Source organism: Vulpes lagopus, chromosome 15 (genome assembly GCF_018345385.1).
Source record: "Vulpes lagopus strain Blue_001 chromosome 15, ASM1834538v1, whole genome shotgun sequence".
Taxonomy (NCBI): domain Eukaryota; kingdom Metazoa; phylum Chordata; class Mammalia; order Carnivora; family Canidae; genus Vulpes; species Vulpes lagopus.
In genome coordinates this window covers 3700924-3728747 of record NC_054838.1, presented here as the reverse complement: position 1 = coordinate 3728747, position 27824 = coordinate 3700924, and the positions used below count along the sequence as shown (strand labels likewise).

General features: G+C 35.9%; 1 protein-coding gene and 1 non-coding gene across 3 annotated transcripts in view; one reads left to right on the top strand and one right to left on the bottom strand.

The window, feature by feature from the left end:
• LUZP2 (leucine zipper protein 2) overlaps nt 1-27824 on the top strand; it is a 477600-nt gene that overhangs the window by 419589 nt on the left and 30187 nt on the right. The gene's annotated exons all lie outside the window — the stretch shown is intronic.
• On the bottom strand, nt 15182-15312 carry LOC121476686. Its single transcript, XR_005983982.1, has one exon. It is a non-coding gene; the product is annotated as a small nucleolar RNA SNORA9 (small nucleolar RNA).

Below are 27824 nucleotides of genomic sequence, written 5' to 3'. Positions count from 1 at the left end.
TCAGCCCAGGTAATGATCCCAGGGTCCTGGGATCAAGTCCCACATCAGGATCCCTGCAGGGAGCCTGCTTCTCCCTCCATCTCTGTCTCTCATGAATAAATAAATAAAACCTTTAAACACACACACACATAAGACCTTACCATATGCTGCATACAACAGACAAATTTTAGCTTTAAGGACACATGTAGACTGAAAGTGAAGGAATGGAAACAGACATTCTATGCTTATGAAAATCAAAAGAAAGCAGAGATAGCTATACTTATATCAAACAAAATAAACTTTAAACCAAGGGCTCTATTATGAGACCAAAAAAGCCATTGTATAATAGTCTTTATAAAATGTAATAGCTTTATATTATATAAAACACTTTATATATAATAAAGGGGTCAGTTCATCAGGAAATTATAAAATTAATATATATGCACCCCAAATAGGAGCACCTAAATATATAAAATAAATATTAACAAATCTGAAGAGAGAGTAGACAGCAATATAATACAATGCTAGTAAGGGACTTGTAGCCTTCTGTCATTCAAACAGAAAAGGATACGTTGGACCCAAACTACATGTTAGATTCGATGGACACCTAATAGACATTTATAGAATATTCCATTTAATAGCAGGATACATATTCTTCTCAAGCACGGATGGAACATTCTCTAGAACATACCATGTAGTAGGCCACAAGACAAGTCTTTAAAAATTTAAGAAGATTGAAAAAAAATATCAAGCATTCTTTCTAACCAGAGTGGCACGAAATTAGAAAAGAATCAGAAGAAAACTGGACAATTCACAGATATGTGAAGATTAAACAATATGCTCCTGAACAATAAATGAGTCAGAAAAGAAATCAAAAGAGAAATATAAGAAATATTTTTTTCAGACAAGTGAAAATGGAAACATGACACACTGAAACTTATGGGATGCAGCAATAGCAGTTCTAAGAATGAAATGCAGAGTGATAAACACCTGCATAAAGAAAAAGAAAGATCTCAAGTAAGCAACCTAGCTTATACCACAAAGAACTAGCAAGAAAACAAACTAAACCCAAAGTTAACAGAAGGAAAGAAGTAAAAAGATCATAGTGCAAATAAATGTAATAGAGACTAAATAGACGATAGAAAAGATTGATGAAACTAAGAGCCAATTTTTTTTTTTTTGGAAAGATAAACAAAATAGACCAAACTTTAGCTAGACCTACCAAGAAAGAGGGGACGCAAATCATAGAATCGCAATTCAAAGAGATGACATTACAATGATGCCACACAAAGAAAAGGATCATAATAGACTACTTCTAACAATTACATACCAAGAAGTTGCACAACCTAGAATAAATAGAAAAATTGCTAGAAACACACAGCCTATCCAAACTGAATCATGTTGAAATAGAAAATCTGAACAGACCGATTGCTACTAAGGAGATTAAATCAATCACCAAAAACCTCCCAACAGGGGCGCCTGGGTGGCTCAAGTCAGTGAAGTGTCTGCCTTTGGCTCAGGTTGTGATCTCGGGGCCCTAAGATCGAGCCCTGCATTGGGCTCCCCGCTGAGCAGGTAGTTTGCTTCTGCCTCTGGCCTTCTCTCTCAAATGAATAAATAAAATCTTTACAAAAAAAAAAAAAAAAAAGAAAAGAAAAGAAAGAAACCTCCCAAGGAACAAAAATTCATGACCAGTTGGCTTCCTTGGTGAATTCTATCAACCTTTTAAAGAGGAATTAATACCAATTATATTCAAAGTTCTAAAAAAGGGTGGAGGGGGAGGGAATACTTCAAAACCCATACTAAGGGAGCATTCCCCTGGTGCTACAGGAAAAGAAAATTATAGCCCAATATCCCCAATGAACATAGATGCAAAAATTCCCCACAAAAATATTAGCAAACGGAATTCAAGAGTACCTTGAAAGCATCATACACCATGATCAATCAGGTGGGATTTATTCCAGAGATGCAACGATGACTCAACACCCAAAAATCAGTCAATGATTTAAAAATCATACGATCATCTCAACAGATGCAGAAAAAACATTTGACAAAATTCAATATCCCGTTATGATAAAAAATCTCCGCCAACTAGGTGTAGAGGGACTGTGCTTCATCATAATAACTACATATGACACGTCTTCAGCTAACATCATCCTCAACTATGAAAAGCTAAGATCTGAAACGAGACAAGTACGTCCACTCTCACAGCTTTTATTGAACAGAATTAATTAGATGTCCTAGGCAGAGCAATTCGCAAGAAAAAGAAAAGTATCTAAAAAAGAAAGAAGCAGGTCTCTGTTTGTAGGTGACATGATCTGATATAGAGAAAACGCTGAAGACTCCAGCTGTCAGAACGATTACCTCCAGTAAAGGTGCAGGAAGGCACTTGTGAGCCTTCTATCTTGATCTGCTGTATCCTGAGGATATTACATACAGAATCTGTGCTACTGGGATAGATTTATAACTTTTTTTTTTTATATAGTTCAACAACACTCTGTAGAGACAATCGATGTTGTTAAAATGTCCATATTTTCCAAATCCATCTACGGATGCAACGTAATCTCTGGCAAAATTCCAATGGCATTTTTCACAGAAATAGAAAACAACAAGCCTAGAATTTATATGGAGCCACAAAAGACCCCCAAGAGCGAGAGCAATCCTAAGAACAAAATTGGAGGCACTACACGCACTGATTTCTGGATATATATCAAGGCCATAATAATCAAAACGGTACCGTAGTGGCCTAAAAACAGGTATATAGACCAATGGGATAGAGAAGGTAGAGAGCCGAGAAGGAAAACAAAACAAAAACAAAAACCCTAGCCACTTTCTATTCAGGAAAACCTGAATTTGAGTCTCTGCTCTGTTACTTCCTATATGATTTAATCCTTGCCAAGTGTTCTGACATCTTTAAGAATCTGTTATCTCAAAAAAATATGTTATCCCATATAATACAGTAATAATACTAACTTTGTAGGGTTGTTAGGGAGAACTGAATGAGGTAATGCATTTGCAGCACGCTCCTAAGTATTCAATTAATGCTAACTTCTTGTAAGTAGGTGGATAAGAGAGTATCCGTTGATTCTATCTTTCCATTAAATGCAAAAATTAACAGCTCTGATGCTTTTGGAAACTTTTCAGTGATAGCACTAAATGGACATATAATGGTTGATGGTTTAAGTCACCGCAGTAAACTCCTGAAGACCTGGGGCATATCCTCATTATTTTACTTCCTCTAAAGTTCACCCCAGGACCCTGTTACTGATATTAAATGTTTGATGAATGAAGAAACAAAGGAATAAATTAATGAAGGAGGGATCTGAGAGAAAGAATAGTCCCTCATTAGCTAAATTACAGTGTGATCATGAGTAGCTAAGTCTCCCTTAAAACTTCTTCACACCCATAAAATCATTCTGCTGCGGAGAGTCAACATATTCACTTCAGTGGCAGCAGCTGCTGTGAATTCCCATATTAAACACATGCTCTTTTCATACTTCATCATTAGTCATGTGCAGATTGTGCATTTCACAATCTACACATGATGGAACGGCTTTGCCTTAATCCAACCTACTACTCTTGCTCGTTTTCCTCCCCCCTTAAGGCTAGACTAGAGTCAATAAAAATGAACATGGGGTTTGGGCCATTTCATTTCCATTATCATATGCAAAAATATTCTGATTTTATTGTAAAACAAAATATAAAAACTGTGAATGTTCATTAATGTCTTTATCATGGGTAATGTTAAAACTAAAATATTTGAGTGATCTGAGATGTTTAGTTTTCCAAAATGACCTTGCATTTTTGTCCAGATTTTGATTAAAATACAGAACGTGGCATGTGATCTCACTGAATCCCTGAGAACTTTTAATTTTGCCACAGCTCATTCCCCATGGCTAAATTTACCATCGGACTCTAATCCGTTCGGGAATCATTCCTGATGGAGTTAAAACGTTTGTAGAAATCTTCCTGCAACCTGGGGCACATGCTCTCAAAGGTTGGAGATGACAGGGAGCTTCCCATAAGGCTTACGTAAAGATCCAAGAGGCAGCATTTCCTATTTTCCTACAAAGTTGACCATTTGTAAAACCAGCATTCATTTCTTTTTCCTGGATTAGGGGTTCGGTTTTCTATTATTATTAGGATGAGGGTCCTTCCATGAATGCCAGCCTGCTATTCTGAGCAGTTAAGAAACCCTGATTGACATTTTCCCAGGTCTCTCCCTTTGGCAAAAGATAATATCCTCCTATTCCCTGTATGTCCGTGAGTCCCTGACCTGAATAATAAAAGAGTGTAAATGATACTGACGCTTTCATTATCACCTGCTGCCCAGAAATACTGTTTTGAGATGAGTGATTTAAACTGTTTCCTGCCAACTTCCCCACACAGTTGTCCAACTATGCCTAAACCCGCCATACACATTAGACTATAAACGTTGGAGCCATTCTTTACAACTGGGAAGGTGTCTCTCTGAAGCATCAGTTCTCACTTCCTCCTCGTGCCTCCTACTGATGCTGCTAAAACCCCAGCAATAGCCCAGCAAAATCCCAAATTGCACTACACCACTACTGACACAGAAGCATGCCCTTGGTCTCATTAAGCTTTTACTTGAGCCCTCTCAAAAAAAAAAAAAAAAAAAAAAGATATTCTCTGGCTTCTCCATATGCTTAATGTTTTGTTGGCATAAAATAGATAAAATGTTTAATTTTCACCTTTAAATGTGCAAAACACATTGAATAAGAATGTGTGAATTCCTAGTTCTTTTTATTTACTTTTAGCCATTGCTAATCATTTGCGATAAACTAATATTTTGAACATGTATATGGTATTAATTCTTTGTCATGTTTATATTCTCATGGACATAGGCCCACTCATCATTTATAACATCAACTTCTTTTTTTAGACATAAATTATTTTTCTTACAAAACGTATGCTTTGGGACACCTGGATGGCTCAGGTGATTAAGCAACTGACTTTGGCTCAGGTAAAGATCTCAGAATTTTGGGGGTCAAGCCCAGGGTAGGACTCTCTGCTCAGCAGGAAGTGAGCTTCTCCCTCTCCCTCTGCCCCTCCTACCATTTGTGCTCTTTCTCTCTCTCTCTCCCTCTCTCTCTCTCTCAAGTAAATAAAATCCTTTAAAAAATATGCTTATGTGTCTTGGACAAACTTAGAAAATAATAATAGTAATTATATAATAGTTGAGATGTGTTGAATTCTGCTGTACCCGTATGAACATATTTAATCCTCACAAAACTCTAGAAGGAAGTATTATTATCCTCATTCTTTTCAATTATTTTCTTTTGGAAGAATTTTAGACTTTAAAATGTATATATTACAAAGACAGTACAGGGAGTTCCTGTATATTCTCCACTCAACTTTCCTTAATGTCGACATCTTCCATGGCTATGGGCATTTATCAAAACTAAGAAATTAGCATCGATATCTTGTCACCAAAATACAGACCTTACTTGAGTCTCACCAGTTTTTCTACTAATGTCCTTCTTTATATTTCAGGGTATCCAGGTACCACATTGCATTTTTAGTCATCATTTCTTCTTAGTTTCCTCTGGTTTGTGACAGTTCTTCAGTCTTTCTTTGCTTTTTTGTAACCTTGACACTTTCGAAGTCATGGTCGAATATTTTGTAGACTGTCCATCCCCTACCCCAGGGCTGTCTGATAGGTTTTCATGCTTATACTCGGGTTATGCATCTTTGCAAATAACATCACAAAGTTGTGGTGTTCTTCTTACTGTTGTGTCAGATCCATGACGTCATTGGTGATGTTAATCCTCATCACTTGATTAAGATGGCATCTGCCAGATTTCTCCACAAAGATAACACTTGTCCTTTAACACACCTTATTCTTTGGAAATGAATCATTAAGTTCAGCCTACACTCAAGGGAAGGGCATTTAAGCTTCACCTGCTGTAGGAGGAAGCTATGTGTACATTATTTAGAATTCTTCTATAAGGATTATTTGTACCCCCCCCCCTCCATTTTTGTATTCACTCAGTCATGTATTTATATAAGAACAGACTCACAGATATTTATTTTAGATTTTAGGTTATAATCCAATAGTAGTAGTAGTATTTTTTCCTTCAAATAGACTTCATTTTTTCAGAGAAGTTTCATCTCATTGCAAAATTTATCAGAAATACGGATTTCCCATATACTCTCTGCCCCCCACCACTCCCATCCACATACAACCCCCTCCACTATTAGCACCTCTCTCTGGAGTGGTGCTTCTGTTATACTTGATGAACCTGCATCGACACATCATTATCACCCAGAGCCCACCGTTTACATTAGGTTTCCGGTGGTGTAAGTTCTATGTATTTTGACAATCATATAATGACGCATACCCACCATCACACAGAATGTATCCTCCTTTTTCATATGAGAAGAATGAATTACGGAGACATTGGGTTGCTCACAAAAGTGATGCAGTTGGTTAACATTGCATGAGTGAAATAGTAACACCTCATTAAAATTCATTGTAAATTTTGCTTGCATTACTTTATTTATCATTTCCGTGTAGATGTACACTGTAATTGATTCATGTATCTCCTTATTTCTGTTTTAGTGTTTTCCATTTTTCCACTTATTAAATATATATGTAACATTTGGATAGACATCCATCTTGTACTCTACCACAGGAATAGAGTATGTAAAGGCAAATCCTGCTCATTCATTTTTACGTCCTCCATCCTTCCTCATTTATCCGTCTACTCAACAGCATTTAATTCAGTGCCTAGCACCAATACAGGAGGTGATAAATGATTATTTGCTGAATGAATGATTATCTAATCAGTTATTGAGCTTAAGGTTATGTCAGACACACCTTTGAAGCTGACACTATGGAAACCTGATTTCTGAGGTCTCTTGAGGCCCCTCACAGAAGCAAGAAATAGGAGCAGAAGGGTTTGTTGTTTTGATGTAGTGTCACATACTTAACCCTCTTAAAAATGATTTAAGAGTTTCACATCCTGGAATGTGTTTTTGTAGAATATTATTTAAGGCCTCATAATATTTTGGGGGAATTTGTAAGTTCCACCTGCGTCAACAACCGCCCATGAACTGCATCAAGCTTGGAATCTAGGTTCCAGATCATTATGATAGTCCACTGTTTTCTGAAGTCTAAAATTTTTATGTATAAAAACAGGAATGGTTCCACGGTAGCCTTCTAATGATAGACACAGAAAAGAACAACAACAAAAGACTTTTACTTTAGAGAAAATTACTTTGTCTAATACCACATACTCTGTTCATACAACTAAAGTCATTTTATGAGAAATTTTTTTTTTTTTTTTTAAAGATTTTATTTATTTATTCATGATAGTCACAGAGAGAGAGAGAGAGAGGCAGAGACAGGCAGAGGGAGAAACAGGCTCCATGCACCGGGAGCCCGACGTGGGATTCGATCCCGGGTCTCCAGGATCGCGCCCCGGGCCAAAGGCAGGCGCCAAACCGCTGCGCCACCCAGGGATCCCATTTTATGAGAAATTTTAAAAAGAAATGTCTAAGAATGAAAAACTTCCACTTGTGATTTCCTAATAAAGTATGAACATTCATCTCCTAGGTTTTAACTGTCCACATTTTCCTCCCAAAACATTAACTACACTCAGCCTATTTTCAGGCAATCTATTTTCTGGACCTAAATATCAGATTTATTTGTAAAAAAAATCCATTACCTGCCCCCTCATCCTCCTCTTCATAGTAAGCTCTATGCCCAACATGGAGTTTGAACTCAGGACCCCAAAATCAAGAGCCCCATGCTCTACCAACTGAGCCAGCCAGTCACTCCACAAGCCCATTCTTCTTGATCTGAGTAATCAGTCTTCATTGCAGCATTATATAATCATGTGTGTTTCACTAATTACATCTTTTTTTTTTTTTTCCTTTCTCATCCCTATAGATTTTAGACTTATTTTCCTGGTGTTGGTTTATATACCAGTAAATGGATTCCGCTGTTATCAAATGCTTGAGTTTTTATTCTACATTTAATCACCTGCCAACATCATTTGCCTCTCTGCTGCTCTAGTACAACCCTTATCTCTTAAGAATATGAATACTTTGAATTCTTTGAAGCCTTTGCATATATTTATGATATATGAGTAAATATTTTGAGTAAATAATTTCTCTCGGGGCCTAATTTGATAGCTTTTAAAATTATTTTATTAATTGGACTCTGCTATCTATAACTGATGAAATATATAATGGGCATATGGTCATATATAGCCAAAAGAGTAATTCAGAAAGTTATTAAATTAGAACTGCTATAGCACTCTTGTAATTATGTAGGAGTGTTCTGAAAATGGCAAGCAGGAAGATGGAAAATTACTGGATCCTGGTGACATCCTGGATTACAGAATGAACCAACTCTAGAACTCCTCTATATTAGGATTTCTCATGTGAGATAATAACTCTTGGTGTTCAGGCTGTTTTTAGTTGGGCATCATATCTTACAACGAAATGATTTCTGATAGTCTTCAGCATGGTCAAGAAGAAAGATAATTAAACATACTAGAAATTAAAACTAACATGTGTCAACAAAAAACATCTTATGGACGGACAGAAAGTGAAGAAAATGTGATCTCCCATGAGAGAATTTGGAAGGACTCAATAGTGCAGGTTAAACTTCCAAGTGCGTTTCAGGAGTAAGTGAGAATTTATCAGGAAAGGGGTGTGGGGGAAACTAGAAGAAATAACCATGGGCAGAGGAACAGAGTCAGGAAGGGATCGTTAGGAATAAAGCAAGATCTGAAAACACTGGGCAGACACACGTGTGTATGCATGTGCATCCCCACACAGGTGAACAAGAGGGGAAAGAGGGGGAGTGTTTGAAACAGTGAGTGGTGAGGTTTGAGCATTGACAGAACAGTAACAGGGTAAGAGGCAGGTATAGAAAGAGAGGTAGCCCCTCGAATTATGTTAACCTGAATGTAGAAGGGAGCCAACAGAGGGAGACCAACATGATCCCCTTCCGTGTCTTTCACCACACTGCACTGTCAGCATTTTGGAGGACGCAGTTGAGGGGGGATATAGGGCATCTGTGTGGGGTCAGAAGAATGCTGGAACCAAATAAAATGTGTAGTTGGGAGAGAGAATTGGGCAGGCGTTAATGAGCCCCCCATGCATATCACTCTAACTGGATTTTTCATCACTTCTTATCTCTCCTCTCAAGCATATTGCTGTCTTTGGAGTCCTTAAAGTTTGAAAGCTTTCTTATTCCTCAATCCTGTACCTGTTTTTCAACCTCATTTAGAAGAATTTGTCATCCTTCAGGTCTTATTTTTAATATTGCTTCTTTAGGAAAACTTACCTGACCCTCCAGATGGGTCGGCTCACTCTTTTGTGTGCTGTGCTCTCAAAGCCATCGAAAATCCTTCGTGGTAGTCATCCAAATTGTACTTGATTACATTTTTGTGAGATTACTTGTTTTAATGCAATTCTTCTAGCAGACTAGGTGCTCCTGGAGCACAGGGATTGCATCTGCTTTGTAAGCTGCCATATTCTGGCCACATCTAGGTCACCCAGTAAGTAGTTTTTGAATGCATGAACACATGAATGAACTGCATGCATACTATCATCCTAGAGAGGAAGGGTGTGTACAGAGCATTAGGGTCAGGGCAAAAATAGGGGAATGTACTTTATTTAGATCAGTTGTCCTTTGTCATTTGAGATTTTGCAGACTCTACTAGTGTTATAAAAGCAATGGACTCTCCACAGAAAATTATACCTATAATTTAATATCAATTGACAGAAGTTTAAGAAGTCCTATATTAAAGGTTATTACTAGAAAGTTACAAAATTGAGGGATCCCTGGGTGGCGCAGTGGTTTGGCGCCTGCCTTTGGCCCAGGGTGCGATCCTGGAGACCCGGGATCGAATCCCACGTCGGGCTCCCGGTGCATGGAGCTTGCTTCTCCCTCTGCCTGTGTCTCTGCCTCTCTCTCTCTCTCTCTCTCTCTCTCTCTCTCTGACTATCATAAATAAATAAAAATTTTAAAAAAAATTTAAAAAAAAAAGAAAGTTACAAAATTGAATTTAGACTGGGAACTTGAAAGTTATCTGGGCATCCTATGTTTGTAGGAAATATTACTGAACTAACTTTCAGTTTTAGCTTCCCTCTCTATTTCTATTAAAATGAGATGAAAGGGAATATATTTGAAAATGTAGTAGTAAAGATTCAGATTACGCATTGGAATTGACTTATTTAAGTTTCATAATTACAAACCATTTAACCTCTGGAGATGAATTGCTGCATTGTGAATATTATTCTTTCTAATAAGCTTCAGTATTTAGAAAATGGCATGTAAACAATGTAGGTAAAAACTATGTAAGTTTATTGACTTAAAATGTCAATTTTTTTCCTAATTACATTTCACAGTGGTCCAATATTAGGATTCATTGTGATTAAGGAGTATTTGAGTGAGCTCTACCATTTTCCTTCCTGTCAAATCTGGGCAAATTTCTCTTTTTCTTTTTTTGAAGATGATATAGATGATAGATAGATGATAGATAGATAGATAGATGATAGATAGATAGTAGATAGATGATAAATTTATTTGTTTATTTATTTATTTATTTATTATTTATTTATTTGAAAGAGAAAGAGAGAGAAGGAGCAGGAGGCAGGAGGACAGAGGGAGAGAAAGAGAATCTCAAATAGACCGCCCTGAGCACAGAGCCGGGTGTGGGGCTCAATCCTAGAACCATGAGATCACGACCAGAGTGGAAATCAAGAGTCAGAAGCCCAACCAACTGTGCCACCCAGGCTCCCCATGGGTAAACTTCTTAAATTCTGAATTGAGTCTCCTCATTTTTAAAAGGTAGCCTGATTAGTTGCTGAGATACAATGCACATGTTAACAAATTCTTCTGGCATATGGCAAGGGCTCTATAAATAAATACTGTTAGTTATCCCTCTTCCCCCAACAAAAAGGAAAAAGAAAAAAGCAAATTCGGTTCCCTAAAATTGTTTTAGCTGTTTTAATATTTTAAACCAGTAAATGTCTTGAGATGCCTGGGTGGCTCAGCGCTTGGGCAGCTGCCTCAGGCTTCGATGGTGACCCCGGGTCCAGGATCGAGTCCCAAATTGGGCTCCTGCGAGGAGCCTGCTTCTCCCTCTGCCTATGTCTCTGCTTCTCTCTCTGTGTGTCTCTCATGAATAAATAAATAAATCTTCAAATAAATAAATAAACCAGTAAAAGTCTTTACTCCCACTGTAATTAACCCCATTAATCACGCATATTCATGTACTTTTCCAATGTATTTGCAAATAGTCTTCCTCATGCATATAGGCCACACAATTCATATACGTAATATCAATCAGGTTACTGAGTTATTCTAGTATCTTAAAATTATCAGCAATACTACAGGATATAAGAAATGTATTTTCTAAGTATTCCTAGGCAATTGTTAGCATGAGAATGAATTATTCTTTTTTTTTTTTGAGAATGAATTATTCTTAAATGATTCTGATGTAAACAAGGATTCATGTCATTTTGAAATATTAATAAACATTACTGATAGAGTAATTAGTACTTCAGCTTACTGCAGCAAGTTTCATATTTAGAACACTTTGGAAACACTAATATTCTATTTCTCATAATTAATTTAGAATAATTCTACTCTTGAATAAATAATGTAAACTATTACTTACATTATTATTATTACCTCATAATGTTTTACCAATTTCATATTCCTTAGAAATGAAGTTTAAAAATGCCCATGATGCCTTTGTTTTTTTTTTTTTTAATTTTCATAGCTGGTCTTAAAATATATATATATATATATATATATATATATATATATATATAACATATATGTCTATATGATGTTAACTGAATTGTGTGGCAAGGACCATGTTACAATCACCAATTCTGAGTAATTATGTCTAAGGCGTGTTGAGATGTTAAAAATGGTTTAGATACCATCGAAGTTCTTCATTACCTAGTGGATAGAGTCTAAATTCCTCAATCTAGAAGTCAAGTCTATTAACTACTTAATATAACATACATTTACTTTAAAAAAAAATTTTAAGATTTTATTTATTTATTCATGAGAGACACACACAGAGAGGCAGAGACACAAGCAGAGGGAGAAGCAGGCTCCACGAAGGGATCCCAACGTAGGACTTGCTCCCAGGCCTCCAGGATCACACCCTGGGCTGAAGGCAGCACTAAACCGCTGAGCCAGCCGGGCTGCCCTATAACATACATTTCCACTACTGAAACTTTCTCCTTGGAACATATTCATATACTTTTTTTTTTAAGTTTCAGGTTTGTTAATTTTATTTTTTTTAATAATAAATTTATTTTTTATTGGTGTTCAATTTGCCAACATACAGAATAACACCCAGTGCTCATCCCGTCAAGTGGCCCCCTCAGTGCTCGTCACCCATTCACCCCCACCCCCGCCCTCCTCCCCTTCCACCACCCCTAGTTCATTTCCCAGAGTTAGGAGTCTTCATGTTGTCTCCCTTTCTGATATTTCCCACACACTTCTTCTCCCTTCCTTCTATTCCCTTTCACTATTATTTATATTCCCCAAATGAATGAGACCATATAATGTTTGTCCTTCTCTTTTTTTTTTTTTTAAATCCCCACAGACCACATTCTGTTCTAGAGCTCTCTTCATTTTACCTCTGCTGAAATGTGATCCTCTTCCCAAATTTCTCTTTCCCTCATGTCAAACTCCAACTCTATCAGACAAGGCATCAGTTTCTTCATCATATTTCTGAAAAATATTTTGACTGGAATTTATCTCTTAAAATATTTCATAATTTTATCCTTTTCTTATTTTAAAAACAATCTGCGCTATTTCAAGAGTAAAAAAGGAGCCAAATAAATGCATTAATTAATTAATTAATATAGCATAAAACCATTTCATAATACCTCCAACTAGGGAAAAAACGACCTCACATACTTTCTCTCACAAACTTTGTTTTGTGCATATTGTACATACTATTATACATTTTCACAGAACAGGATGATACTGTGTATATCCTTTTGTGAACCATTTTATCTTAACAAAGTGTGAACAATTTCCATGTCAATATAACTATTTTTAACTGCTGTAACATATAATTATTATATATTTTTATCTAAATTGTGTACATAATAATAAACACACATTATGTCCACCAACCAACATAAAAACAGAATTGGAGCATTATCAGTTTACTGACATTAGCTGGGTATTTTAAAGCAAAAATTTTGCTGATTTAGTATAAAATAGTAGTTCACTCAAGTTTCAGTTTGCAATTTGTTAATTGCTAATGAGCAAGAGATATCTTTTCCTAATGTAATCCAAATTTTTTTTTCCCATTATAAGACATGACTGTGTCTTTCCCCTTCTTAAATTTTGTCAATTATTTATTTATAAAGAATCTTTATATATTCTGGATATCAGTCCTTTGATTTGCAAATAACTATCCATGGTTCCAGTGTGTGTTTTTTTCTTTTTTTTTTTCATTTTCTTTTTTAATGTGTCTTCTAATAAAATGACTAGATTTCCATGTAGTCAAATCAACCTATAAATTCATGTCATGATTAGTGCTTATTGCCTTTATTTAAAAAAGTTTCCTGTCCTGTAGCCATAAAACTGTTCTTCTATATCTCTTCCAAATATTTTACATATTATTTTTCTACATTACTGAATCCACATACAATTATTTTAGTGTGATTCAGATGTACATATTAAATATTAATATGGATCATTGATTTTCTCAGTAATTGCTAAATAATGCACATTTCTCCAGTAACTTGCAATTCACTGATTTGTTAGATAATATCCAGTTTCCTCATTTTTATTTCAGTAAGTTTTGCAAAGTTATATTTTTCTAGAAATTTGACAACTTTATATGTGGTTTAAAATGGATTCACTTTAGGAGTGCCTGGGTGGCTCTGCTAGTTAAAAATCCCACTCTTGGTTTTGGCTCCCATAGGCTGTGGTCTCGGGGTTGTGAGATTTGAGCACCACCCCCAGCAGAGCTACACCTTGGGATCCCCAACTTTAGGATTCTCTCTCTCCCTCTGCCCCTCCCCTGCCCATGCACTCTCTGTCTCTAAAATAATATTAATAATAAATGGAATGGCTTTAAAGTGTGGTATTGTTGCTAGATCTTTTAAAATTTTGTTGTAATATAGTTATAGCAGTTTTCTCATTCCAAATAGTTTATTTGTACTTACCAGTATTTCTACTATGTTAATATTTCTTAAAGAATTATCATTTTCTGCTTAAGCTTCCTATTTGATTTTGTTTTCTACTTTTACAATTGTTTCTTCTCTCTTTATTATCAGCATTTTCTTTCTTTATTTGGGTAATTTGCAGACTTGTTAAGGGTTTTATCCTTTTTTATAATATAAGTGTTTTAGAATTATGTAGTTTTCCTACAAAGGGTTACTTTGGCTACATTCCAAACATTTAAAATACAGCATTTTTATTAGATATCCAAATTTGAATTTTTTAAAGGTGCATTATTATTTCCTCTTACATATATGAGTTATTTATAAATGTACTTTTTATTTATCAATATATTGTGGATTTGTTAGGTCACACAGCAAATGAGAACTAAGGTGGCAGACAGAAATAAAGGTGCCAATAAGCTGATATTAAAGTAGGGCGATTAACCTGTATCATTTATATGGGCCCAAGGTAAAACAAGAGACCTTCGAAGTGGGCAAAAAGAACAAAAGGAAGGAGTTGTGGCTGTGGAAGACACAGAGACATATAGATTTACTGAGATGGGAACTATGGCTGAGGGCATGAGTGGGGGACGCCTGGGTTGCTCAGTGATTAAGCATCTGCCTTTGGCTCAGGGCGTGATCCTAGAGACCCAGGATCTAGTCCCACACAGGGCTCCCTGCATGGCGCCTGCTTCTCCCTCTGCCTGTGACTCTTCCTCTCTCTCTCTCTGTCTCTCTCTGTCTCTCTGTCTTTCTCTCTGTGTCTCTCATGAATAAATAAATAAAATCTTATTTAAAAAAAAAAAGGACATGAGTGGGCTCTAGCAGCTGGAAAAAGAGGATTGTATTCTTTTCTAGAGCCTCCAGGAATTAACATAGTTGATTGCTGAAAACTTGATTTATTTTTTTTAATTAATTTAACTTAATCTAACCATATGTGGCAAGTGGTTACAATATCAGGGAGTACAGATCTTGGCAATTCCCAGCACATCAGAAATGGAAGAAAGCAATCAACTGTTGAAATTTCTATCATCTTGCTCTGGATGGAGCAAAGCAAGGCGTCAAACCATTTCACAATGTTCTTTCAAGCACTGCTGGAACGTGCAGGGTCACCCCAGACCCAACCATGCTGGGGGCTTGCAGGAAGCCTTGGTTTTAATTCACTGAGACCATTCCATCAGTGAAACATCGGACCAATAGAATTTTAAGACAGTAGCCTTGCTTTCTTCCACTCAGTGTGTTATAATTTGTCATAGGAGCAAGAGGAAGCTAATACTCTAAAATTGCACCCAACTTAGTAACATTATGACTTTGGACAAATGATTTAACCACTATTTGAGTTTTAATTTTCTTTTCTGCAAAAATGGGGATTCTAAAATACCTTTTATCTTCTTCATAATTTGAAAAAAAAAATAATACTTTACCACTTTGACCTGAAGGTATATCATAGTCTTGGCATATGACCTTATTCTACTACCTCTTCTCCTGGAAATGTTATGAGTTGTATCTTTTTCACTCCCTCGGAATCACAAAGGTGTTATCATACCTCCATCATTCCTCCATCTTCAGGAGGCGTTTGTGAAGGAAGGCAAGATGGAGCTGGGACCAATGGCACTGGTAGGACTCAGATTACAGAATCAGGGAAGAAGGCAAATTGGGACAGAAGAAGCAAATTAAAGGAAAGCACAGAGAGGAGCGTGTGTGACTTGCTCAGAAGATATGGAATACCCTGGGGGTTGCTGCAAGGGGTCTTGTCAAAGTAATTTTTTTGATAATTGGAATAGTACATAGTTATAGAACTTATCACAGACAACTTCTGCTCACATTGGACCAAACAAAACTCCAAGATTTGTTTTTGTTAAGAACCCAGTCAGCTCTGTTTGTTTTAGGGAATGCTTTGTTGACTCCTATTTAGAGATAACTATGGCACAGAACCCCACTAGAGGGTTTGTGTTTCCTCTCAGCAATCCTCTAACTTTGATGAACAATCTGGAGACTGAAGAACTAGAGAGAAACAGAGTATTAGGAAGCTCTGGGCTTTCGGGGTAAAACTGTGCTTCAGAAATACCGTAAGATTGGGAAATAAGAGGTAACTAAAGACAAGGATGCGTGTTTTCTGCTGAAGCGTGACAGAAGGACTTGAGTGGAATTAGGAGCACAGAACTAGAAGGGCATTAACTGACTTTGAAAATTGTACATTAGCTATTGATATATTTTATTTGTATCGCAGCATATTATTTCACCCTGAGGATAGACAGGGAGGTAAAACTAGGAGAAGCTTTTGTTCTTTTGACTTTTTTTTTCTTTTTATAACATTCTGAGTCATCTCCCATAAAATTGTTTTTGACTGTCACCACATACGGTTTCTCCGGTCACTCTCTGCCTCATTTTATATGTGAGCCAAAGTTTAAGAAGGATGAATCTGGAAAAAATTATGGATGGACAACATTGGAACCACCTTTCCATATGACTTCCATTTGTCAGCAATCTCTAAAACCGTGAGAGATTTTTATTAGATCAAACCTAATGAGTATGTACAATAAGAACATATTTGGTGAAGTTAATTCGGTAAATACAAATGGGTATTTGTATTCTTCATATAGAGGGCAGTTTTATGTCCTAATTTAAGAATTGTTTTTCTTAATACAATTACTTGATCATAAAGCAAACTTTAATGAAATTAAAGTATACTGTAGCAAACTGGACTCTACAGAAAAAGTACTCTGTAAAGGGCCTCTTTCTTTTTCCCAGTAGCACCTAAAACAGAAACTAGATGCTTGAGGAGAGTCATTACATAATTTGAGGGTGAAAAGAGGACGAACGGTAAATGGCGATGAGTCTTGTCAACTGTCATCTCTAACAGAGAGGTATTAAGATGGAGTTGAAAATACAAAGAAATCAGAATATGGCATCTTGGGTTAATCATTAGCCGTATCATCCAAAGTACTTTGATTTTTGGGAGACTCAGTGAGCATATCAAAGTCTCAGTTCCTTTACCCAAAGGTGGAGCTAGCAATACGTGCAGAGTTCACGTGAGGTACAATATGAAGAGTTCTGTGTTGTTTCTATTCTTTTAAATAATATCAAACATCTTCCTTTTGTCAACTTTGATGCGACCTGTGAAGAGTTGTAGAGATGAAAGGGGCGTTATCTTTGCCTTTAAAAAGTTCATGATTTCAGGGCACCTGGATGGCTCAGTTGGTTAAGCTTCTGCCTGTTGATCTTCACTCAGGTCACGATCTCAGGGTTGTGAGATAGAGCCCCACATGGGGCTCCCCACTGAACATGGGGTCTGCTCGAGATTCTCTCTCCCTCTCCTCCTGCTCCCCGCACCCCCACTTGTGAACATGCACATGTCATGCTCCCTCTCTCTCTCTCTCTCTCTGCCCCCCCAAAAAAAATAGTTGATGATTTCATTTTTCTGTCAGGAACCTGGGAACTAAATTAAGCAACAAAACAATTCCAATCGCTTTATTCATGTTCAGGGTCCTCATTTCAAGGAAGATACAGACCACGGCTTGGTCCTGGAGAGGCCATTGCATGTGTAGGCTTTGTCAGGATGTTCATCCCATCATTTCTCATTGTTTGAGTTCTTCAGTGCCCTTCTACTGGCCTCTAGTTGCCAATGGTACAGGTTCTGTGCATCTCATTTGTGTCCTCTCTTTAACACATCACTGTCCCTCACTGGCTGTTGCCAGTTTTCTTAATACCATTGTTTCCCCTTTTTTCCTTTTTTTTTTTTTTTTCATTTGTTCAGGTAGGAGAGTAAATGTAATCCATGTTATTCAATCTTGGTTAGAAATGAAATCTAATCTCATTCTAAGACAATTAAAAATATTATATTTAAAGTACATACCAGTTGAAAGAAATATGTTGTGATATATGTTTTATATATACTATATATGTTTGCATATATATATATTTGCACTTATAATTTGCTGTGAGGATACTGTTTGTGAGCCCAGAATCAAAGCTTTATTTTTCCACACCATTCACTTTCACACTCCCTGATTATTCTTCTGGATCTTTTCCACTGCTAAGGAAAGAACTTCACACATCACCTATTCCAATTTCCTCATGTGATATATTAAAAATATACAGTATATAAAAATCAATTTAAATTAGAGAACAACCACGTAGGTAATATACGTGCCTATGCGTCCTCCAACAGAACATGGAAATGACTAAGATGTGCCATTTACTTTGGAATTCCTTCTGACAAGCGCACTGCTAAGGATGTTCATTTCACCCATTTACAAAAGTTTTTTTAGTAGTTTTTATCTTTAAGATAGGTTCTCAGTGCTATTTAAGAGGTTTAGGCTTTGGGATTTTTTCATCAGAGAAGACAAGAGAGGAGCACATGGGTGGCTCAGTTGGGTAAGCATCTGCCATCAGCTCAGGTCATAATCCAGGGGTTCTGGAGTCAAGTCCCGCATAAGGCTCCCTGCTCAGCAGAGTCTGCTTTTCCCTCTGTTCCTCCCCCTGCTCATGCTCTCTCTCCCTATTTCTCTCTCTCTCTCTCTCTCTCTCTGTCAAATAAATAAATAAAACTTTAAAAAAAAGAAGAAAAAAAAGAAGAAAAGAAAAAAGAAAGAAAAGAGAAAAAAAGAAAAAAGAAAAGGAAAAGAAAAGAAAAGAAAGAAAAGAAAAGAAAAGAAAAGAAAAGAAAAGAAAAGAAAGAAAAGAAAAGAAAAGAAAGAAAAGAAAAGAAAGAAAAGAAAAGAAAAGAAAAGAAAAGAAAAGAAAAGAAAAGAAAAGAAAAGAAAAGAAAAGAAAAGAAAAGAAAAGAAAAAAGAAAAGAGAACCTTGGATATACTACTGAGGAAATGTAAAACTATTTTGCCTTGGATAGAATTACGGAACATATTGAAGTGCTAGGAAAATGGTATCTAACACATTTCTAAATTGCTGTAAGAGGTATTTGTTCAGTTTCCTGTGGCTACTGTAACAAATCACAAAGAAAAATGTGATGGTTTAAAATAACAGAAATTTATTTTCTCACATGTCTAGAGACTCGAAGTCTGAAATTTCACAATACCGTACTGTCTCTGGGAGTTTTAGGGGGAAAATAGGTTCCCTGCATGCCTCTTTCACTTTCTGGTGGTTGTGTGAATATTCCTAAGTCTCTTGTCTCTACTTTCATCTCCAAGAAAAGAAGAGAACCTTCAACACCAAACTCTGCTAAATCTGATCTGGGACCAGCCTCAGGAATTATGAGAAAATATTCTGTTGTTTAAGACCCCAGTCTATGGTATTTTGTTATAACAATCTAATTGGGCTAAGACACCAGGTAATTTCCTCTTCCCTTAATTTCATCCTTAATTTCATCACATCCTTTACCATATAAGGATGGTATTTGTTTTGCCATTGGACGTAACATATATTTTTGTGGGGCTCCATTGTATACCAGGTAGCCTATTAAGTAGAAAATCTGTCATTGTTTTCATTTTTAGCTAAATGATACAGTTTATTTTCAATCTATAATTTAAAAAGTTACAAATATCATGGTTTACGATTAGAAAATAATATAGTTTCAGTGGTATGCCATGGCCCACATTGTTGCTTGTACCCATTTCCCTCTTGGTTTTTCACTTTTTCTTTTACTGAGGCATAATTGACAAAGAACATTATATTAGTTTCACTTATACAACATAATGATTTGATATTTGTATATGTTGCAAAAGGATCGCTGCAATAATTTCTAGTTAACATCTGTCACCATACAGAGTTACAAAATCATTTTTTCTTGTGATGAGAACTTTGAAGAGTTATTCTCAGCCACTTTCAAATTATGCAATGCACTATTATTGACTGTAGTCACCTGTTGTACATTAAAGACTCATAACTTTTTTATTTTATAACTGAAAATGTATATTTGACCCCCTTCACCCATTTTGCCCACCACCCAATCCCCACCTGTGGCAATCACCAATCTGTTCTCTGGATCTGTGAACTTATTTCTTGGTTATATTTTTTGTATTTTGTCTAGTGAGAACATAGTGCTTCTCTTTTTCTGTGTGACTTGTGTTACAAACGTAATATTCTCAAGGCCCAACCAAGTCACTGCAAATGGCAAAATTCCATTCTATTTATGGCTGAATAATATTATATATATATTATATATATGATAATATTATATTTCCATCTTTATCCATTTATCTATAGTTGGACATTTAAGTCGTTTCTATGTCTTGGCTATTGTAAATAATGCTGCAATGAACATGGGGGTATATATATCATTTCAAGTTAGTACTTTTGTTTTCTTCAGAGAAATACCCAGACTTGGAATATTTGATAGTTCTATTTTTCATTTTTTGAGAAAATTTCGTACTATTTCCCATAATGGCTACACCAATTTACATTCCTAGTGACAGTGTGGGGTGGGGAGTGGTCAGTGCCCTTTGCTCCACCAACATTTGTTATTTTTTAACTTTTTGATAATGGCCTTTCTAACAAATGTGAGGTGATATGTCATTATAGTTTTGGTTTGCATTTCCCTTATGATTAATAATGGTGAGCATCTTTTCAAGTACCTGTTGACATTTATATATGATTTGAAAATATTTCTTTACCACTCAGAACATTGTCTTTTCATTTTGGTAATGGTTCCTTTAGCTGTGAAGAAGCTTTCTAGTTTGATGTAACCTCACTTATTTACTTTTGCTTTTGTTGCCTTTGCTTTTGGTGTCATATCATCTCCGCAACCAAGGTCAAGGAGCTTACCACCCACATTTTCTTCTAGGAATTTTATAGTCACAGGTCTTATATTCAATATTTTAATCCATTTTGAGTTAATTTCTGTGTATGTTTTAAGAGAGTGGTCCAGTTTTATTCTTCTGCATGTAGCTGTTCAGTTTTCCACTACCATTTTTTGAAAAGATTGTCCTTTCTCCATTGTATATCCTTGGCTTCTGTATCATTAATTAATTGAACATAGAGGTGCAGGTATATTTCTTAGCTCTCTATCCTGTTCCATTGATCCATGTGTCTCTGTTTTTGTACCAATACCATGCTTCTTTGATTACTATAGTTTTATGATATAGTTTGAAATCAGGAGGCCTGTTGCCTTGAACTTTGTTCTTGGTCAAGATGGCATTGGCTATATGGGGTCTTTTGTGGTTCCACATGAGTTTTAGAATTATTCAACCTATTTCTAGGAAAAATGCCATTAGAATTTTGATAAGGGTTGCACTGAACCTGTAGATTTCTTTGGGTCATCTGGACATTTTAACAATACCGAGTCTTCCAATTCATGAGCATGACATATTTATCCATTTATTTGTATGTTCTACAACTTTTTTTCATTGATGTCATAGTTTTCAGTGTCTTTCATCTCCTTGTTTAAGTTTATTTCTGAGCATTTTATAATTGGTAATGCTTTCGTAACTAAGATCATTTTCTTAATTTCTTTTTGATAACTTGTTATTAGTGTATAGAAACATAATAGATTTTTGTATATTTTTTTATATCCCACAACATTACTGGATTCATTTACTATCCAGAATGTCTTATTAATTCCAAAAGGTTTTTGGAGCAGTCTTTTTGGTTTTCCATATATAGTATCATGTCTTCTGTGAACAGAGGCAAGTTTACTTCTTCCTTTCTGTTTGGATTCCTTTTATTTACTTTTTCTTGCCTACCTGTTCTGGCTAGAACTTACAAAGCTATATTGAGTAAAAATGGCAAGAGTGGATTTTCTTGTCTCGCTCCTAATTTTAGAGGAAAAGCTTTTAGCTTTTTACCATTGAATATGATATTGGCTCTGTGTTTGTCATATATGGTCTTTATTATGTTTAGGTACATTTCCTCTCTCCCCACTTTGTTGAGAGTTTTTGGAAAGCGAATGGATGGAGAGTTTTACAAATGCTTCTTGTGCATCTACTGAGATGATTCTATGATTTTTATCCTTCATTTTGTTAATGTCATTTATCACACTGATTTGCAGATATTGAACCATCTTGCAACACTAGAAGAAATCTCACTATGTCATATGATCTTTTTAGTGTATTTTTGAATTTGATTTGCTAATATTCTGTCGAGAATTCTTGCATCCATGTTTATCAGGGATATTGTTCTGCAAGTTTCTTTTCTTGCAGTGTACTTGTCTGATTTTGGTAGCAGGATGATGCTGGCCTTGTGAAATGAGTTTGGAAGGATTTGCTCTTCTTCTATTTTTAGGGAGAGTTTGAGAAAAATTGGTATTAATGAGTCATTAACCATTTGTCAAAATCACGAGTGAAGTCACCTGGTTTGGACTCTGGTACCTCCAGACAATGGAATGTTAATCAACACTAAAAAGATATGAGCTATTAAGATGTGAAAAGACATGGAGGAAACCTAGATGCATATTACTAAGTGAAAGAAATTGATCTGAAATAGCAACATACTGTATGATTTCAATATAGGATGCTCTAGAAAAGGAAAATCTGTGGAAAATCTTAAAAGAACAGTGGTTTCCAGGGTTGAGGAAAGTAGAGATGAATAGGAAGAACCCAGAAGATTTTTAGGAGACAAGAAAAATATTCTGATCATTTCATGATGGATATGTGTTCTTATACATTATTCCAAACCCAAGAGTGAACCCGAGTGAAAACTGTGAGCACTAGATGACAATGATGTGTTGATGCAGGCCCATCTCTGATAATGTTTGTAGTAACCTGGTGTGGGATGTTGATAATGGGGAGGCTGTGCATGTGAAGGACTGGGGCTATATGAAAAATCTTTATGCCTCTCCCTCAATTTTGTTGTGAACACAAAATTGTTCTATAAATATAAAGTAAAAAAAAAAAAAAAAAAGACAACCAACAAAACAAAACAAAACCATGCAGCAGTTTAGGTGTTCTTGACCTAATTTAGCAAGGCAGCAGAAAACAGAAACCAAAGTTATATAAATTTTCCAAGTCCCCAATTTATTTATGTGCTAATCCAGAATCTGAAACCTCATTTCTTTAAGTCCAAAAATATATTATCTTTCCCTAAAGTCAGTTCCCATTCTGTACTAATTCATCATATTCAAAAAGGCTACTTTCCAAAGGAGCATCTCACTGATGAAAAATGTTTATATGTATTATATGTATTTATTTTTAAATATTTTATTTATTTATTCATGAGAGACACAGAGAGAGAAAGAGGCAGAGACACAGGCAGAGGGAGAAGCAGGCTCCATGCAGGGAGCCTGACATGGGACTCGATCCCAGGTCTCCAGGACCACGCCCTGGGCTGAAGGTGGTGCTAAACTTCTGAGCCACCCAGGCTGCCCAGTATGTATATTATATTTAATATAAGTTTCTCAATACTACATTTTTGTATTTAAAGTAATTTAACTTTTTAGATTTTGTTGCTCACGCTGGTGAAGCAATGTATCATTTCCTCCAGTTGTTGAAAGTAATTAATATATGTAATTTTTTTTCCTGAAGCAAAATGGAGATAACTTCAGTTTTGATATAGACATTGGCTAACCAGGCACGCCGGTTTATTAATATGTGAACACAAGTGTAGCGATGGCAAACTTATGGAAGAGAAAAGTTACACTGTCATTCTTTTCCCTCCACTTTTTCTAAACTTAACAGTTAATGAAGCTGTTTTTATCATCTGTCCAAAGTAGCAAAAGCCCACGAAAACAGACAGGTAGGTAGGTAGATGGGTAAGTAGGTAGATAGGAAGAAAGGAAGGGAGGAAGGAAGGAAGGAGAAAGAAAGAAAAAGAAAGAAAAAAGAAAGAAAGAAAGAAAGAAAGAAAGAAAGAAAGAAAGAAAGAGAAAGAAAGAAAGAAAGAAAGAAAGAAAGAAAGAAAGAAAGAAAGAAAGAAAGAGAAAGAAAGAAAGAAAGAAAGAAAGAAAGAAAGAGATAGAAAGAAAAAGAAAGAAAGAAAGAAAGAAAGAAAGAAAGAAAGAGAAAGAAAGAAAGAAAGAAAGAAAGAAAGAGATAAAAAGGAAGAAAGAAAGAAAAAGAAAGAAAGAAAGAAATAGAAAGAAAGGAAGAAAGAAAAAGAAAGAAAGAAAGAAAGAAAGAAAGAGAAAGAAAGGAAGAAAGAAAGAAAGAGATAGAAAGAAAGGAAGAAAGAAAGAAAAAGAAAGAAAGAAAGAAATAGATCGAAAGAAAGGAAGAAAGAAAGAGATAGAAAGAAAAAGAAAAGAAAGAAAGAAAGAAAGAAAGAGAAAGAAAGAAAGAAAGAAAGAAAGAAAGAAAAAAGAAAGCGAGCCTTTTATTTTGGACATATTCCTTGTCTCAGCCTTACAACCAGAATCTGGGGGCATTTTCACAAATGTACATTACTTGCATGAAAAAAATATCAAACATTAAATTTTATTAATATGCTACATATTTATATTTTAGGAAGATATTTAAAATCTACCCTAAAAGGTAATCTCCATCATTGGTGAACCTGTTATTATTCCTATGAGCCTCTCTAGGTGGGTTGTGTTTCCTTCCTGTTAGTTTCCGTGGTAAACCTCTACGTCAGCCCTTAACGTTGCGCTATCAGTTTTATGTTATTGATTTGACTCCCTGTATCATCCAGGTCTCTCTAATTCTGTGCAACCAACATTGACGCTTACCAGATTAAATGAAGCAGCTTTATTGATAGAACATCAATAAATGTTCTGTCAATTTAAAACATAGCTCATAATACCAAGGAAAAGATAGAAGTAAGACGTCTGGGAATGGGCAGAAACAAAGGCTGCTTCATAAGACTGGGTGTCTGAACCCTAAGGAGCAATCTTACCGTAGAAACAACTTGGACAAGGCACCCTACTGGAATTAATGTACCTAATCATTTATGGCCTCCTTTTAATATAATCAAAATTAAATTCTGGGACCCCTGGGTGGCTCAGTGATTTAGCGCCTGCCTTTGGCCCAGGGTGTGATCCTGGAGTCCCGGGATCAAGTCCCACATCGGGCTTCCTGCATGGAGCCTGCTTCTTCCTCTGCTTGTGTCTGTCTCTCCCTCTCTCTCTCTCTCTCTCTCTCTCTCTGTCTCTTTCACTCTGTGTGTGTCTCATGAATAAATAAATACAAATATTTAAAAAAATTAAATTCTAAGAATGGAAGTTTCATGACCTAACTTGGGTCACGTGCCAATATATTGGGTCGGTCAGGGAATTTGACACATAAAACAGCACTTTGGAAACACCATACCATGAAAGAGGAACGAAATCCAGAATGAAATCAGGAGCTATTAGGAAGGTAGAAGCTATGATGACAATTAATGAAGAACAAATGGTAGTTCTCTGAGATCAAGAACCATGTCTTTAATGCTTGATATCAGTTCCAAACACACTACTTCAGAGTGGATGCCCAATTAATGTTGACTCACGTTGCTAGAAGTAATTCAAAGTGTCATATTTTGGAAAGATTTCTTTAACCATAAATATATCCATTCCTCTTGATTAAGTTTTGATCCTTAATTCTTATTTTCCTTTAGTCATGAGAAATATATTTTAAATAAACGATGAAAAGAAAACCAAAACTTACTGAGTGCAAAATATGTACTAGCTTCAAAGGATGCAATAATGAATACGGCATGATGTCCTCCCTTCATGGGTTTCTAGCTTATAAAGAGAGTCAGACGTTTAAACCGATGACTAGTGTGATAATGAGCATCTTGCAGACTGGTACCACGAAGATTGATACTCCTCACCACATTATAACCTAAAATTCAGAACCACCGAAGTCTTTACCTGAAATACACTTTTTTGCAAGTGCACGCTATGAAATATTATTTAGAAGTGTAAAGGATAGTTACAGCCTTACGCTTACCTTTAGGTAGATAAAGCATATATATGTGCATAAAAACAGAATTAAGGCCGTCACGGGCACTATAATTGTGACTGTGTAAATATCCATGCATGTAGGTATGGACAAAGATTGAAAGATGACACTGAGAAACAAAAAATAGTTATCGCTAGAGTGATGGATTTTATATTTCATTTTCCTTTAATGCTATTATACAGTAAATGAATTTTCAAATTTAGTCAATACTTTGATTGCTCAACGGAAACAAAATACACTACGATTATTCCTTGCCTCTATATCTTCTGGTAGTTGTGATTCTTGCTGTAATGGCCGGGAGAGACTTTCCTTCCCTATTAGCATTTATGTATTCCCCCTGCATTTTTTAACCTATTTCTTCAAACTATCTGTAATTTGTGGGTTATAGGAAGTCCATTAGGTTTTAGCTAGACGAAATGGCTGTTTTGAGTCATGTTAATCTATTTAACACTGTTGTTGAATAGTGTCTAAGAGTCCTAAGTGCTTTAAACTCTCTGTTAGCCACACACAGGTAACCCTCTCTGCTACAAACCTAACTTTTCTCCATGTTTCTCTATTTCTACAGAATTTTTTTTTTGATTTCGTAGGTTCTAATCTTTGCTCTCAACAAAGATCAATCTCTTTTCAACTGCCAGAATTAATACTCCAGTTCAGGCTTTGTTACCATCTACTTGATCAATGTTTATTGCTTCTTTCTTGGTTTCCACACCCTAATTTTCTTCTGTTCCATTTTTGCCTTTGTATTGCTACTATCTCACCCTAACAGAGGCCATAGCCATGTCCTATGCCTGCATTAAAAGACCCAATGGACTCTCATATGGCTACTAAATTTAAATACATACTTTGCTACTCAATTTTGGAATTTCTTCCCTCCCTTGTAGCATTTTTCTTGAGCATTTTTCTCATGCTAACTCTACTGGAGAAAAACAGCTGAATCTTCTTCCTACAGATCTTTGCTTACACTGTTCCCTTCACCTAGAATGCCGTCCCTCATTCTTGTCCCTTAATCACTCAGAGGTCCATTTTAAAGCTTGCCCTTTCCACTATTCCTTTCATTATGATCCCAAATGGATTTGACTTCCACTCTCCAAATATATACAGTTTTTTTTTTTGTGCCCTCCTTTATTAATCTGCTTTATCTTAGGACTATTTGTGTGAATAAAAATCAGATTATATAAATCCTATGAAGACAAAAACACCTTTATCATCTTTATAGCCACCAACAATATCTAATACAGAGTACTGGCTTATCCAAAGACATTTTATTTTCCTGTTTACACTTCTTATTCTTATGGAAGATACAGAGGGGGAGATCAGAAGATAGCAGTCTTCAACCAGGAAGAAGAGGAGAGAAAGAGAGACTAAAAGGGGGCGGGGGTGCCTTCTGGAACTCATACAATGAAGCTGAATTTCTTTAAGCATAAAGGAAGAAGAACTTTATTTACTTATTTGTTTGCTTATCGATTATTACATGTAAAGCCCAGAATGTGGGTAACTCAATATAGGGACTATTGTAGTCAACTCAAGTGTTTTATTTTCTATTAAATTCTCTAATATGCTACTAGGTTTATTGATTTTTTTTTACATTTAATATTCTACTAGTTTTATGAAGTATCTTTGGTTTTTATTTTTATCAAAGTATTATTTTGGAAGAATGTTCCCCTGCGAACACATGTGACTGCCTATGGAAAACTGGGTCAGTGTATGTGAAAGTAGCACAGAGAAAATCTGAGTGGGTTTGGATACTTTGATCAGACCATAACTTTGACTTTGTCTTCCTGGGTCCCCAGTGCTTAGAAGCCCCTTTTCTTCCTCCTCTGTGATCCACTAAGATCACAGTTTCAGACCAATCATATTAGCATTCACTGAATTTAGTTTTCGTCTGTC